Below are 17,041 nucleotides of genomic sequence, written 5' to 3'. Positions count from 1 at the left end.
AATGGAGACCGAGCCGCTGCTCCCACCGACCGTGGAGTGGAGCTGGTGCGCCAACCCGGACTTCGAGGACTTCGAGGCGCCTGAGCGGGACGCCAAAGCCAGGACTTGCTCCTACTCCTCGTTGGGCTGCTTGGTGACGTGCGTGCTGGAGCCAGGTAATGTTCTGTGCGGGTGAGGGGCACATGGGTAAGGGGTTGATAGCGCCTAGTTGGGTCCAGGGTTGTTTCGTGGCACTTAATGAGAGCTCTTGGGACCCCACACTTACGAGCTTGCAGTGGTGCCTTCCCCGAGGTCTCAAGCTGCCTGCACCACATGTGAGTAGTTTCTCCAGTACAGATCTTTCTTTCGATCGTGCTATTTTCATGTTTCACTTTCTGAATGTCCCATTTTAGTTTGTCAAACTTTTATAATATATTGTGACTTTAATTCCTCTGCTGCATCTGCCGACCTCTGGGCAGAGGACTTGCTCGCCGCTGTATCCTTGCAGCTGCCTCCGAGGAAGTGTCCACCCAATCGCATCCTCATTGGTGCTTTACTCTCGCCCTGTGGACTTTACCACACCGCTTTACTTTCACACGAGTAGGACGAGCCTCCCAAAAAATCAACAGAGAGAGATGAGCCAATGGCCCGGCTCGGCTCTAAACTCCTGTGCACGAGCCGAGCCTTGAAAAATATTTGGCTCTGTAACTCATGCAACATTTATCATGTAAAATGTGATGGCCTCTAAAAAAACTTTTGTGTACTGCTTTGCCGTGGTCAGTGCTTAATTTGAGCCTGTGGCTGCTGATGGGGAACCACCCTCATTTTGTGGACCGGCACTTATTTTTCCTCATCTCACATTTATGCAGGCAAGAGGGGGGAAAACGTACTAAGGAAGAATGAAGCGGGAAGATAAATGCGGAAAAACATTAAAAGGGAGACAGTAGGCAGCAGGGAGAGTGAGATAAAGGGACAGGGAGTGCTGATAGTTGAGTAAAGAGGCTCCTAATACGTATCTTTACTTTTTGGCTGGTGTGCATTTAATCAGCTGGTCACAGGCTTCTGAGCAGTGTTCTGGGCAGCGCTCAATCTCTTTACACTAATGGTGTTTCCGCATCAAGTTATATCCCTCGCTGCATTGAAGGTATTAATTGCAAAGTAATATATATATTTTTTTGTCATACCCGCCAACCAGAGCAGGAGGGGCTCGACCAATGTTTTCTGATTGTGCACGAGTCGAACTTCGTAGCAGAAGCCCTCGCGCCAGGACTGGGGGAAGTGCACCCCGCGCAACTTCGAGATTGTTTTATTTCTTGTGAGGTAATGTGTGGTAGAGCAGACGATCACCAGGCCAGCTACTTCGTATCAGACGCAAGCACACAACATGCAGTTCATGATGGCAAGCTTTTCTGATGAAAGCCATGGTGCGGCCACCGGTGGGGGAGAAAGAGAAAGAACCGAGGCAATGGCAAACCTGAAGCCCCGCATGAAAAAAGAAAATCAGACAATCTCTCGAGGTGTCACAGATCTGACTATCTGAATGCTTATTACATATGGCCAACACGTTAACCCCCTGTCTACCAAACCCTTGTTTTCTGGCACACCCTCCTCAGGGCCCATTTGGCTCCCCTTGGTGTTGGCACGGGAAGGCTGGTGGCACTGCCTTGTGCCCTGCTGGGTGGGCTGCAGCTGGGTGGCTCTGTGTGTGTTTTCGGCTCTGTGTGTGTTTGTGTGGCACTGTGTGTGTGCGTGTGTGGCTCTGTGTGTGTGTGGCTCTGTGTGTGTGGCTCTGTGTGTGTGTGTGTGGCTCTGTGTGTGTGTGTGGGTGTGTGTGCAAATGCAATAGGTCTCACATTTGCGAGAGATTAAGCTATTGACATTGTAAATGACAATGCCATTTATTTATCTGTTTTCAAAACAAACACATAAATAAAAATGTTGTCATTTACAATGCCAATAGCTCTAACTTTGGCAAAGGTGAGACCGTAGCATTGTAAATGCTTGTTGTTCTTGAAATGTATATTTTTCCAGATGACAACCTCAGAAAGGGTTCTTAGCGCAGCCTGAAAAACTGTCTGATTACAGCTAGTAAAGAGGTGCTACTGATTTTATAACAAAATGCAATCTCCTTGCCCAGTGAAGCATACCTTACTGAAGGTAACCCTTTGTTTGCCTTCTCGAAAGGATGACAAATGACAGAAGAGTAAGATTCTAGCTTTCACCTTCAGAAGAACCGAAGCATGAGATCATAATAATACATTTTTCTCTGGCACATGCCTGATGCTCGTTTTGCTCTCGACAAAAGAAGTTCTTGTTTACACCCCCTCCTTCGTTGCCCTTGGCTACTGTTATATCCCGTTGCATGAAACTAAGGGGCGTATGTACAAGAAATTCCAGCAGCGCATTGCTGTGCCAAATGTGGGAGCGCCACGCTCTGACATTTTCTAAATGCAGGGGTGCTCCATATTTACTAATATAAAGCACACCCCTGTGCTTCCCTTAGCGCTGATGCAAAAAAGGCTGCCTAATAATAATGGAGTAAGGGACCACGCAGCCATTTTGCAAGAGTGCCTGATCTGCATGGGCGATTGTTTATGTGCAGGAAGGGACACTCTCCTGCACATAAACAATCAATAATGGTGATTTGCTCTTTCTATGTCTGCTGCATTCTGAAAGTATCGCCATTCTAAGAACAGGTATTACCTGGCCTTCGTTTTTGGCGCTGCCTCAGCCTTGCAAATCTGAGGCAGTGTCAAAAGACAATGAGTGTTGCGAGAGAACACCCACAGCAGCGCCCATTGCATGCTCCTTTGCGGCAGAGGACTGTGGCAGCAAGGGACATGTTTAGAAGGTGGTGTTAAGCAACGTTAAGTGGCTTAGCGCCACCTTGTAAAAATAGGGAAATGACGCAACGCCACAGGAGCATCAAAAGAAGTGATGGTCCGGTGGCAAAAAGGGCTTGTAAATGTGCCCATAAGGGCCATATTTATGACCTGGTTTGCGCTGTTCTTGCACCACGTACAGTGGTGCAAGAGCAACACAAACCTTATGTCAGATTTTTGAAGACACCAAAAGCCATTTTGCGGGGCTTTCAGTGGCTTCAAAAATATAGAGGGACGCGACGCAGCACAAATTGCTGAGTTGTGTTACTGTGCTCTGGGTAGGCATTCCATGGGGTCTTCTCCACAACTCCCATGGGTTTTGATGCATTGCCAGATTTACAAGACCTTGTAAACCTGGGAATGCGCCAAAAAGATACTACTCCTCAGGTGAGGCCTAACAAGGAGAAATATCACTATCTCTCTTTGCTACTTCCTCTTTCTATGTTCCTGCACTAACCATGGTGAATGGTGCCTGCACTGGTGCTTCACTGCCAAAATTACGCCAGTGCAAGGGCACAGGAATGCGTGTATTGAATAAATATGGCACATTCCTGCCCTTTCTCTGTGACGCAGGGCAGCACAGCATGGTGACTTGCTGAGCTGCACTGCTTGACTTTTTCATAACTAGGCCGCTTAGATTTAATTGGCTACATCTGGAAATTCTCCAGAGTTGAGCACAGTTTGCATTCCATGTCACTTTTAAGCATGGGCGTAAAATCGGTTCTGCTCGCGGAATTTGCGGATTTTCGGCAAATTCGCGATCCTCGAACTCTCGCGAATTTGCCGAAAATTCGTAAATTCGCACGCAGCGGATTTTTTTTTGCTTGGTCGCGCTTGACAAATACAATATTGCGGCGCACGGCGTTCACTTACCGTCATTCAGAGTTTGAAGAGTTGTTTTTCTCCATGTTTGCGTGTGCTGCGCCATTTTGGATCTTGCTGCGTGATCCCGCGGGAGTTTGTCGACCGCGATTACGTCATCGCGCCCGCCACCTTGCACAGCGAGAGTTTGTCAACGCGAGTACGTCATAAAGGCTCCTGATCACGCATCGCGGGAGTAAACAATTGCGAACACGTAGATGAGGCGGGCAGCAACAATCTCGCACTCGCGAATTTGCAAAATTTGCAATTCTGCACAAGAAATCCACCAGCAAGCAGCATAAACCTTCTGAAAATGATGATTTTTATCAGAATAACTCCTAAGGTTGACATTTGCCTGCACTTTTTTTTGCAAGAGTCCATTTTGGGGGGGAGGGTGGGAGGAAGGAAGTGCCCCACAGTCTCCAACTTCCTGTTCCTGTCCAGCAGGCTCCTCCCAGTGCTTTCTTCATGTGCTGGTCACTTTCATTTGGATCTTGACCTGGAAGGATTACTTTTTGTGGATGCTGCTGGATATTTGGATTTGAGGCCTTTTTGACTTTCTTTGGATCACTTTTGGATTAGAAATCAACTTTCACAAGTAAGTTTGTTGGAGGCATTACAGTTGCTGCAACTACCATTTTGGAACTTTTTCAGAACATTAAATAAAATATATTGTGGGTAGCCACCGTATCCAGTAGGACCAGGGTTAGTTATGGGTGCATGATACAACTGTTTTGTTGAATTTAAACATCATTGATGGCATGGATGGCCTGGGATTGTGCTGAATTTTGTGTTTTTTTCGATTTTTTGGGCTGCTGTTGGGGCCTTTTGCCCAGGGGTAGTGAGTGGTGCATGGACTGAGTCTGTCTGTGGGGTCTCTTTAATGTAAACATCATGGATGGCATTGGATTGTGGTGATTTTTGTGTGTTTTTCGTTTTTTTGGTGTCTACTGTTGATGGGGACTGGCCATGTGGGTGGTGGCCATTTTGAGTGCTGGTACAGGCAGGCCCTAGCCATGTGCTTGGGGTGCAAGGGGCCATTTTCAAGACAGGCAGTGTTCTGAGGCCTGCACCCATTTTGCCTAGCTTTCATCCATTATGCCCAGGGGTAGTGAGTGGTGCATGGGCCTAGTCTTTCTGTGGGGTGTCTTCTTGAATTTAAACATCATTGAGGGCATGGATGGCCTGGGATTGTGCTGTTTTTTGTGTGTTTTTTCGATTTTTTGGGCTGCTGTTGGGGCCTTTTGCCCAGGGGTAGTGAGTGGTGCATGGACTGAGTCTGTCTGTGGGGTCTCTTTAATGTAAACATCATGGATGGCATTGGATTGTGGTGATTTTTTTGTGTTTTTCGTTTTTTTGGGGTCTACTGTTGATGGGGACTGGCCATGTGGGTGGTGGCCATTTTGAGTGCTGGTACAGGCAGGCCCTGGCCATGTGCTTGGGGTGCAAAGGGCCATTTTGAAGACTGGCAGTGTTCTGAGGCCTGCACCCATTTTGCCTAGCTTTCATCCATTATGCCCAGGGGTAGTGAGTGGTGCATGGGCCTAGTCTTTCTGTGGGGTGTCTTCTTGAATTTAAACATCATTGAGGGCATGGATGGCCTGGGATTGTGCTGAATTTTGTGGGGTTTTTCGATTTTTTGGGTTGCTGTTGGGGCCTTTTGCCCTGGGGTAGTGAGTGGTGCATGGACTGAGTCTGTCTGTGGGGTCTCTTTAATGTAAACATCATGGATGGCATTGGATTGTGGTGATTTTTGTGTGTTTTTCGTTTTTTTTGGGATCTACTGTTGATGGGGACTGGCCATGTGGGTGGTGGCCATTTTGAGTGCTGGTACAGGCAGGCCCTGGCCATGTGCTTGGGGTGCAAGGGGCCATTTTGAAGACTGGCAGTGTTCTGAGGCCTGCACCCATTTTGCCTAGCTTTCATCCATTATGCCCAGGGGTAGTGAGTGGGTCATGGGCCTAGTCTTTCTGTGGGGTGTCTTCTTGAATTTAAAAATCATTGAGGGCATGGATGGCCTGGGATTGTGCTGAAATTTGTGGTTTTTTTTTTATTTTTTGGGCTGCTGTTGGGGCCTTTTGCCCAGGGGTAGTGAGTGGTGCATGGACTGAGTCTGCCTGTGGGGTCTCTTTAATGTAAACATCATGGATGTCATTGGATTGTGGTGATTTTTGTGTGTTTTTCGTTTTTTTGGGTGTCTACTGTTGATGGGGACTGGCCATGTGGGTGGTGGCCATTTTGAGTGCTGGTACAGGCAGGCCCTGGCCATGTGCTTGGGGTGCAAGGGGCCATTTTGAAGACTGGCAGTGTTCTGAGGCCTGCACCCATTTTGCCTAGCTTTCATCCATTATGCCCAGGGGTAGTGAGTCGGTCATGTGCCTAGTCTTTCTGTGGGGTGTCTTCTTGAATTTAAACATCATTGAGGGCATGGATGGCCTGGGATTGTGCTGAATTTTGTGGGGTTTTTTCGATTTTTTGGGCTGCTGTTGGGGCCTTTTGCCCAGGGGTAGTGAGTGGTGCATGGACTGAGTCTGCCTGTGGGGTCTCTTTAATGTAAACATCATGGATGTCATTGGATTGTGGTGATTTGTGTGTGTTTTTCGTTTTTTTGGGTGTCTACTGTTGATGGGGACTAGCCATGTGGGTGGTGGCCATTTTGAGTGGTGGTACAGGCAGGCCCTGGCCATGTGCTTGGGGTGCAAAGGGCCATTTTGAAGACTGGCAGTGTTCTGAGGCCTGCACCCATTTTGCCTAGCTTTCATCCATTATGCCCAGGGGTAGTGAGTGGTGCATGGGCCTAGTCTTTCTGTGGGGTGTCTTCTTGAATTTAAACATCATTGAGGGCATGGATGGCCTGGGATTGTGCTGAATTTTGTGGGGTTTTTCGATTTTTTGGGTTGCTGTTGGGGCCTTTTGCCCTGGGGTAGTGAGTGGTGCATGGACTGAGTCTGTCTGTGGGGTCTCTTTAATGTAAACATCATGGATGGCATTGGATTGTGGTGATTTTTGTGTGTTTTTCGTTTTTTTTGGGATCTACTGTTGATGGGGACTGGCCATGTGGGTGGTGGCCATTTTGAGTGCTGGCCCTGGCCATGTGCTTGGGGTGCAAGGGGCCATTTTGAAGACTGGCAGTGTTCTGAGGCCTGCACCCATTTTGCCTAGCTTTCATCCATTATGCCCAGGGGTAGTGAGTGGGTCATGGGCCTAGTCTTTCTGTGGGGTGTCTTCTTGAATTTAAAAATCATTGAGGGCATGGATGGCCTGGGATTGTGCTGAAATTTGTGTTTTTTTTTCGATTTTTTGGGCTGCTGTTGGGGCCTTTTGCCCAGGGGTAGTGAGTGGTGCATGGACTGAGTCTGCCTGTGGGGTCTCTTTAATGTAAACATCATGGACGTCATTGGATTGTGGTGATTTTTGTGTGTTTTTCGTTTTTTTGGGTGTCTACTGTTGATGGGGACTGGCCATGTGGGTGGTGGCCATTTTGAGTGCTGGTACAGGCAGGCCCTGGCCATGTGCTTGGGGTGCAAGGGGCCATTTTGAAGACTGGCAGTGTTCTGAGGCCTGCACCCATTTTGCCTAGCTTTCATCCATTATGCCCAGGGGTAGTGAGTCGGTCATGTGCCTAGTCTTTCTGTGGGGTGTCTTCTTGAATTTAAACATCATTGAGGGCATGGATGGCCTGGGATTGTGCTGAATTTTGTGGGGTTTTTTCGATTTTTTGGGCTGCTGTTGGGGCCTTTTGCCCAGGGGTAGTGAGTGGTGCATGGACTGAGTCTGTCTGTGGGGTCTCTTTAATGTAAACATCATGGATGGCATTGGATTGTGGTGATTTTTGTGTGTTTTTCGTTTTTTTGGGGTCTACTGTCCGGGGACTGGCCATGTGGGTGGTGGCCATTTTGAGTGCTGGTACAGGCAGGCCCTGGCCATGTGCTTGGGGTGCAAGGGGCCATTTTGAAGACAGGCAGTGTTCTGAGGCCTGCACCAATTTTGCCTAGCTTTCATCCATTTTGCCGAGGGGTAGTGAGTGGTGCATGGGCCTAGTCTTTCTGTGGGGTGTCTTCTTGAATTTAAACATCATTGAGGGCATGGATGGCCTGGGATTGTGCTGATGATTATGTTTTTTTCGACTTTTTGGGTTGTATAACTGATGTTCCTCTGTCTTCCATTGCTTTTAGGTGCTGAAGAGAACCACCAGTGCCAGGAAGAAGTCCTGCTGCGGTGTGTGCAGCACAACGTCACGTGTGGCCACAGACAACTCTGCAACTTGTGCAACTGCGGCCTGCTGTTCTGACATCTGAAGAAGATGGCCCCAAAAAAAGTTGCCCGTAGCTCCTCTAGCAAGAAAGTTGCCAGTAAGGAGCAGAAGAAGCAACTGGCGCCACTTACCAAGGAGACTGGTGTGACGACCGCCACATTTTTTGGGAAAAAAAGTACGCCTGCAGCAGCAGTGGGGTCTGCTCGGGACCAAGCTGGGAGCAGCACCTCTGCTCCATTGGGCTCAGTGCCACCACCACCACGCCAACTTAGGTCCAAGCCCTTGAGTGCTGCAGAGGCAGCCAGTATAGTTGTTCAATCACCATCGACCAGTGATGTTGGCTCATCGCAAGAAAGTAGCAGCAATGTCCCTCAAGAATCAACACAGGTTGTTGTAACTCATCTGACGAGTGTTGAACAACCACAGCCGCAACAACAATCACATGTGCAAGTACAAGCCCAAGTACATGTGGAAGGAGAGGCGGAGCAAGGAGAGGCGCAAGCAGAGGTGCATGGAGCGGCACAAGTGCCCACAATAGTTGTTCCTCCCGAAGTAGGGGCACATCAGGAAATCGACATTCAAGCCGAGGTATCACATGAGGAAGCCACTCCTCCTGATGATTTATTGTCTTCCAGATACCCAACAAGGAAAATATCAAGGATGGTGTCTACTTCTTCTTCAAGCCCCCTTCTTTCTGATGATATGGATGAAAATTGGGAACCACCACTGCCGTCTGAGAGTGAGGCACACCATCATCTGACAAAGGTAGCTAAGGGTAAAAGGAAGATTCCCGAAAGTCTCAGAGTTATGGAGTGTGATGATGATGCTGAAGAAGAAGTGGCGTATACTCCTGCTGATGAAGACTCTCCTGACGACGACGCAGTCATCATAGGCGTCACTCCAGCCTCAGCGGGCATGCAGCAAACAGACATTTTTACCCTATCCCGAAATGCTGCTGAGCGTGATGATGGCGACGTGACAACGGGACCACCACAAATGCAGTTAACTAGTACACCACCACCTACCGCTTCCATATTTTCTCTCCAGAAGGTACCTCCATCCACCTCCACCTCAATTAGTGGTGATGCAAGTGCACAATGTAGTAAAGTTCGGCAACACACATCCTCCACTTCATCTGGCATTAGCAGCATGACCACAGACATTTAAAGTCCGCAGTTTGGGACTTCTTTAGTGTTTGCCCAAAAAGGGAAAACAGCCATTTGTAGCATTTGTAAGCTTGCAGTTAGTCGTGGTAAGCTTGGTACCAACTATGGTACCGGAGGCCAGAGAGGTCATCTTAACAGACAGCACACTGTCCAATGGCTTGCGCACCTAAAGGAGATCAAGGAAGCCCGAATTGGAAGTCAACCAACTGTATCCATTGATGTTTCATCTGATGATGACGATGAGGAAGAAGCGTCAAACATTTCTTCACCTACACCCAGTACCCCTGTCAGCAGCACACCCCCTGTGCGCCACACTAAGAGTGTGGGAGAGAGTGAGACACCAATGCGAAAAATTTAATCATCACCGAGCGTAACTGGGTCGAAGAAGTTATCATCTTCCTGTAAAAAAATGGTCCAGCCCACCATTAGAAGCATGTTGTTTTCAGATGCGCCATTTGAACGCAACCACCCAATGGTGCGTCTGTATAACACTAAGCTGGCTAAAATGCTAGAGCTGGACCTTCTCCCTTTTTCTTTTGTGGAAGGGGTTGGTTTTCTTGAATTAGTGGCAACGCTCTGCCCTAAATGGGAGGTTCCTAGCCGGTACTATTTTGCCAGAGTTGAGGTTCCAGCACTACATGCAGATGTGCTGGAGGCGATTGGGGCAGCTTTGAAGAAGAGTGCTGTTCACACTATACATCTGACAACAGACATGTTGACCAGTGGCGCAGGCACTGATTACATGTGCATCACTGGACACTGGGTCTCTTTTTCAGGAGTTACAGCAAAGCTGAGGGCAGGTGTTGACACGGACAACGTTTTTAAAGCTGCTCGGAAACATGCAACACTAGCCATGTTTGGCATGGAGACAAGTCATACAGCACAAAATATTTTGCAGGAGTTTAACACAAAGGTCCTTAAATGGCTGACCCCCAAAAAACGCATGATTGGTTATGTTTCCACGGATAATGGCGCCAATGTAGTTAAGGCCATGGATAAGGGTAACTATTTCAGAGTGCCGTGTTTGGCGCACTGTATAAACCTGGTTGTTAAAAAATTCTTGAGTGAAGAAAGTCCAGCGTGCGAGTTACTGACCACCTGCCGAAGAATGTGCACACATTTTAGCCATTCTTTTAAGGCCCGGAAGCATCTGAGGGGCCTGCTACATGAACGTCGACTGCCAGTGAAAGCACTCATCCAGGAGGTGGCAACACGTTGGAACTCAACCTTCTACATGCTTGAGCGTCTGTACGAGCAGTTTATGGTACTCAATCAGTTTTCCTTACACTGGGTACAGCTGCGAAGGACCTGAGGTTACATGCGGAGCAATGGGAGCTAGTTAAAAGCCTGACAGACATGCTTCGTCCTTTTGAGGTCTTCACGCGTGCAGTCAGCAGGGAGGACTGTAGTTTGGGAAAAGCTATCCCATTGTTGCGCATGCTAGAGCACGAACTGAAGGAGGTGTCTTCTATGTTTCAAAAAGATGAAGAAAAGCAAGAAGCTTTTGCTTTGTCGGAGAAAATATTACAGCGCCTACTTTGCGATGAACGTCTTCAAAAGATCAACACAGAACAGCATTACATTTGTGCTACTATTCTGTATCCATGCTACAAAAAGGCACTGGCAGCCAGAGCATTGTTTGCTTTTGGTGACGAAGAAGTTTCAAAGTACAAACGTTGGCTAGGTCTGTCAGCCATGAGGTTTGAAAGAGAACGGCAGCAAATTGAAGGAAAAGGCAGTACATCAGCATCAGAAGGCCATCCGGAGCCCAAAGAATCACTTCTGCACCTGTGGCTGTGGCAGAAGTGACCTCTCAGCCGTTAAAGACACCAGCAACCGGATCATCTGCACCAGACACAACAGTAACATTGTGTGAAGAAGACAATTGGCTAACTAAGCTTGGGTTTGCTTCTGAAAAGGTCCCAGCAAAAAGTAAGCAAAGTGGAGGAACCCTGCAGAATCTTGAGTCGATGGTGCAGGACTATCTGAATGACCCAACAGAGGTCTATATTCATGATGACCCATTGGCGTATTGGCATGGGAAAAGAGAATTGTGGCCAGAGATCACCAACCTGGCTATAAGTTACTTGTCTTGCCCACTCGCAAGTGTGTCTTCTGAATGTGTTTTCAGGCTGCTGGTGGCATTGTAACTTGCAAAAGGACCCGCCTCTCGCCGAAAAATGTGGAGAGGTTAACAATGATCAAGATGAATCAGCACCTCATACCACCAGATTACAAAGTACGAGAATACACGCCGAAAGAAGACGAGGAGGACACCAACTTAGATGAGGGAATTTCTTCTCTGTTAGGTGACCTACTCCTGCCTGAATTTGCAGAGTATGAGGACGAACTCTGCTTCCCTGACACCGAGCCCTGAAAATGAGCCAATGAATCCATAACTTTCTTTTTCGTCCTTATTCACTTTTATTCCCGTGTGTGTCTTTCTTTGTTTTGCAAAGTCAATATAAATAAAAAATGTAATCACCTAATCAATCACAAAAAGAAGCCATCAGCAGAACTGTCTTCACTTATTTGCTTATTGATTTGAAGGTGCCGCAGTCTGCATTCCTCAGGTTCACAAGTTCACAAGAACATGCTCCTCTATCCTCCTCCTCCAGACTCCTATTTCCCTCAAAGCAGATGGCTGGATTACGCCCAATAAAGAAAGACTCTGCACTTGTGGGGGTGTTCTACTTCGTTGCGGGTGAGTTGACGGCTCTGGGGCCATTGCCTGGAAGGTCTAATACCGGATAAAAGTGGTTTGGAGAAAATCCATGAGGAAAAAGTTTTTGCCTTTTTGCTCACTATCATGTTTTCGGTGGCCTGTTTGGGGGGGTTCCTGGTGTTTGTGGGTGGGTTTTGGGGTCTGGGAGCAACGCTGGCACAGTCTAATTTTGATTGCATTTGTTTTCCAGGACATCCATGGTGGAAAGGTCGAGTTATGACCTTGCTGCACAGCGCGTTTGGACAGAATTGAAAGAAGGCCCAAAAATATTCGAAGTATGAGATTTTCCATTTTTGCTTTTTGCCTGTTTGGGGGTGTTGTGCTTTTTTGCGGGTGGGTTGGCGGGTCTTGGGGCATTGCTGGGAAGGTGTAATACCGGATAAAAGTGTTTTGGAGAAAATCCATGAGGAAAAGCGGTTTTGCATTTTCTGACATTTCGCTCAATGTAGCGTTTTCGGGGGCCGGTTTGGGGGGCTTCCTGGTGTTTGTGGGTGGGTTTCGGGGTCTGGGAGCACTGCCGGGTATGGATAGTTTTGATAGCAAGAGGTTTGAAGAAAATCCATGGAGGCAGAGGGGAGTTAGGGCCTAGCTGCAGAGCGCACGCGGAGTGATTTTGGAAATTGCCCCAAAAATGACAGTCCCCATTTTTGTACTTTTGCTTTTTGGCTGTTTGGGGGTCTTCTACTTGTTTTCGCCTGGGTTGACGGCTCTGGGGCCATTGCTGGGAAGGTGTAATACCGGATAAAACTGGTTTGGACAAAATCCATGAGGAAAAAGTTTTCGCTTTTTCTGACATTTCGCTACAATGTAGCGTTTTCGGGGGCCGGTTAAGAGGGCTTCCTGGTGTTTGTGGGTGGGTTACGGGGTCTGGGAGCACTGCCGGGTATGGATAGTTTTGATAGCAAGAGGTTTGAAGAAAATCCATGGAGGCAGAGGGGAGTTAGGGCCTAGCTGCAGAGCGCGCGCGGAGTGATTTTGGAAATTGGCCCAAAAATGACAAAGTCCCCATTTTTGTACTTTTGCTTTTTGGCTGTTTGGGGGTCTTCTACTTGTTTTCGCCTGGGTTGATGGCTCTGGGGCCATTGCTGGGAAGGTGTAATACCGGCTAAAACTGGTTTGGACAAAATCCATGAGGAAAAAGTTTTTGCTTTTTCTGACATTTCGCTCAATGTAGCGTTTTCGGGGGCCGGTTTGGGGGGCTTCCTGGTGTTTGTGGGTGGGTTTCGGGGTCTGGGAGCACTGCCGGGTATGGATAGTTTTGATAGCAAGAGGTTTGAAGAAAATCCATGGAGGCAGAGGGGAGTTAGGGCCTAGCTGCAGAGCGCGCGCGGAGTGATTTTGGAAATTGGCCCAAAAATGACAGTCCCCATTTTTGTACTTTTGCTTTTTGGCTGTTTGGGGGTCTTCTACTTGTTTTCGCCTGGGTTGACGGCTCTGGGGCCATTGCTGGGAAGCTCTAATACCCGATAAAACTGGTTTGGACAAAATCGGAGGCGAAAACTTGTTTGCGTGTTTGCTGACTTGCTTGTCTTTGAGGTGCTCTTTGGGGGCGTTCCGGGTGTTTGTGGGTGGGTTTTGTGCTCTGGGAGCACTGCTGGCACAGTCTAATTTTGATTGCATTTGTTTTTCAGGAAATCCATGGTGGAAAACGGGAGTTATGGCCTAGCTATGAGATTTGCCATTTTTGCTTTTTGCCTGTTTGGGGGTGTTGTGATTTTTTTGCGGGTGGGTTGGCGGGTCTTGGGGCATTGCTGGGAAGGTCTAATACCGGATAAAAGTGGTTTGGACAAAATCCATGCTGAAAAGCCTTTTGCATTTTTTGTAACTTAGGGTTCGTTAGGGTTAGCACTAGCAGCAGTATTCCATGTGTTTTGGGGTGTTCTAGATTTTTGCAACTGGGTTCTGGGGTCTTACAGCACTCGTGGGAATGTGTAATCCTGGTTGCAAGTTGTTTGAAGAAAATCCATGGTGGCACTGGCATTTTTTGTAACTTAGGGTTCGTTACGGTTAGCACTAGCAGCAGTATTCCATGTGTTTGGGGGTATTCTAGATTTTTGCAACTGGGTTCCGGGGTCTTACAGCACTCATGGGAATGTGTAATCTTGGTTGCAACTAGTGGTTTGAAGAAAATCCATGGTGGGAAAGGGTGGATTTTGCCTAGTGAAAGAAAGCGTTTGCCACTATTCTTAACTTAGGGCTCGTTAGGGTTAGCAGTATTGTATTGCATGTGTTTGGGCGGGGGTTATAGATTTTTACGACTGGGTGGGGTCTTGGAAAACTTGTTGTAATGTCTAATCGTTTGAACATAATCCATGGTTGGAAAGGGGGGTTTTGGCCATACTTTCTGAGTGCGTTTTGACACGATTTGAAATTAGGCCGCTGTGAGGTAGCAGCAGTATTCTGCACGTTTTTGGGAGGGTAATGTGGGGTGTTCTAGATTTTGGGGATTGTCATCTCTGAAAGTAACAGTATAATTTTTGCACTACACAGCGTGCCTTACATATTTTTTTCTCTGAGGTGTCTTTAACACTTAGGGCCAGATGTAGGTAATTTTATTTTACCACCTCTTAAATACCGAATCATACCGATTCGGTATTTAAGAAGTGGTAAAATAGAAGTACCGATATGTAGGTAAATCCAGATGTGCATTTACCGAATCGGTAAAATTCGGTATTTACCGATTCAGTAAATACCGACCGGTAATGCCCATTCATTCCTATGGGCTTTGAAGCCCATAGGAATGAATGGGCATTACTGATTTGGTAATTACCGAATCGGTAAATACCGAATTTCACAAGGGTGCAGGGGGTGTCACTTTGACACCCTCTAGCACCCCAAAACGGTTTCGGGTGCCATGTGGCAGGCATACCTGCCCTAAGGGCAGGTCTGCCTGTCATATGGCACACATGTGCATGCACACCGGAATCGGTATTTTACCATCAAATAGGATTTGATGGTAAAATACCGATTCGGTAAGGCTTGTGGGACTCAGAAGAGTCCCACCTACATCTCAATTTTACAGATTCGGTAAAAATACAGACTCGGTTTTTTACAGAATCGGTAAATTTACCGATCGGTAAATTTACCGATTCTGTAAAATTGAGTGACCTACATCTCAAATTCCAATTACCAGGCGGTAACGGCCTAATTCGGCCGTTACCGACCGGTAATTGGCCACCTACATCTGGCCCCTACTGTTGTATTTTTCCATCATCAATTACAGGCAGGCTTTTACCCTGTGCCATCGATGTACTACTCAGGCGTACAATTAGCGATCCGCAAATCCGCATCAGGCAGGCAGTGGACAGTGTGTCTGGTCACCAAGATTGATCGACGGAGCATCCGATGGAATGAAGGAGTACCGCGAGTAAGAGGAATGGCTGGATGCATCGACTGCACAAATTCAACGGGACCACTACAAAAAACAGTAACAGTATCCAAAATTCTCCTTATCTTTTCAATGATATTCTTGTGAACTTGAACTTACTTCTACGAGTGTGACTCTGTGCGTTTGTTTGATCTCTGCTTCAAATTCATCCCTCCAGCTATTTGATACGTCTTTGCTATGTTTAACACTAATTTAATGTTCTAAGTGTTTATTGTCTGAGGGCAGAGAGGCAAGTGAAATTGCGTAACTAATGACTGCAGCCCTGTACTGCCAAGTTTGCTAACCTGTTCCTTCGTAGTTACTAGTAAGTTGCAGTAAGTAGTAGTACTACTTTTCAGGAAGCTAACCATCCATTTACCAACAAACAACTTCTCACATGCAGTAGTGCACTTTCTTTATGTCCCTTTAAAGGTTTATCGATATCTTCAAATCCAAAGATTTGTTTCTCTTCATTTGTTGTTTTACTGACCATGTTGTGTTTTTTTTCCTCTCTACCAAACTTTCCCAAAAAAAAAAAAAACATTCCCATCCAATTTTCAAACCCTAACCCTCTTCCCCCAGGCTGTGTGGTATTTCATTGATGTGTGACTGACAACAACAATAAATTCCACACACTTGCTGGGGAGGATAAGGTCAAAGCAACCAGAAGTTCATGTGCGCCATCCTGGATTGATAATAAGAACATCCTCCTCCTACACGACGTGAACAATCTAATGCTTAATGCTTACCTTGCGTTGGCACTGCTTAGGCTACAATTTAGGGCACTGTTTTGTACTGTACTATCTACTGTACTGTTTCTAATGCTACGCTCAGGCCACTCAATATTTAATTTCCTCTTTTTTTCATATGGTGAGACTGCCAGTGTGTACCACTACTGCTACCAGCACAACCATGATATTGCATCCGTCGAGGATTCAAGTCAACAACCAAACTTATTCACCAACCGTGATTCGCAAATCACAGGTAAGATAAGCATATTGGGGAGGTAGTACAATAATGGGCTAGGACTAAGTTTGTAGGAGAGCAGAGACTAACAGTACTACTGGTAAAGTACAGTAGTGGGGCTACTGAATTGACTAACTCAGTTACTTGCATTTTGCTACATTTAGGAGAAGATGTTTCATTCATGCTGGTAAGTTTGAAAAACCAAACATCCAGTAACCACTGCCAACCCCCACACAAAATAATATGAGCGCGTATACTGTGTTTTTGAATGAAAAATATAATTATTGAGAAATATCAATTATGGATGTTGTTGTCGTCACAAAAATAGAATTACCCCAACTCACCCCCCTCCCTAACCAAACCAATGTCCAAAAATCAAAAAGTACCCTTTCCCAAAAACCCAATTCCCACCCCCCCCAACAGTCTTTAAAAAAGGGACAAGGGACAGTCACTTCCTCCGGTGGCGTTTAACTTTAGAGAGCTGGTGCTGCACGTCCCGCAGCTCTTTGCGGAGGTCCCGGACCTGGCGCTCCAGGTAGTCCACTCGCTTTCGGAGGCGGCGCTGGCGTGCCATCCAGGCTCTGGGGGGGGCAGCTGGTGTTTTTGCTGCTGTGCGGCGGCGGCGGGAGGCTGTCGGGCCACGGCTCCGTTTGGCTGGAGGCTTGTGGCTGGTGGACCCGGGGGCATTGAAGGAGGATGTTGTGGAGGTTGTTGTAGTTTCCTCCTCATGCTCCCGAGCCCACAACCGTCGATACTCGACACAAATAGCCTCCAGCTTACGGGCCCTGGCCCGGACAGCCATCTCCTTACGGGTGAGCTTTTTGGGAGTAGCATCTATGA

Source organism: Lissotriton helveticus, chromosome 4_1 (genome assembly GCF_964261635.1).
Source record: "Lissotriton helveticus chromosome 4_1, aLisHel1.1, whole genome shotgun sequence".
In the NCBI taxonomy this organism is placed as follows: domain Eukaryota; kingdom Metazoa; phylum Chordata; class Amphibia; order Caudata; family Salamandridae; genus Lissotriton; species Lissotriton helveticus.
The sequence above is the reverse complement of the archived record's forward strand: the minus strand, read 5'-3'. Positions refer to the sequence as shown.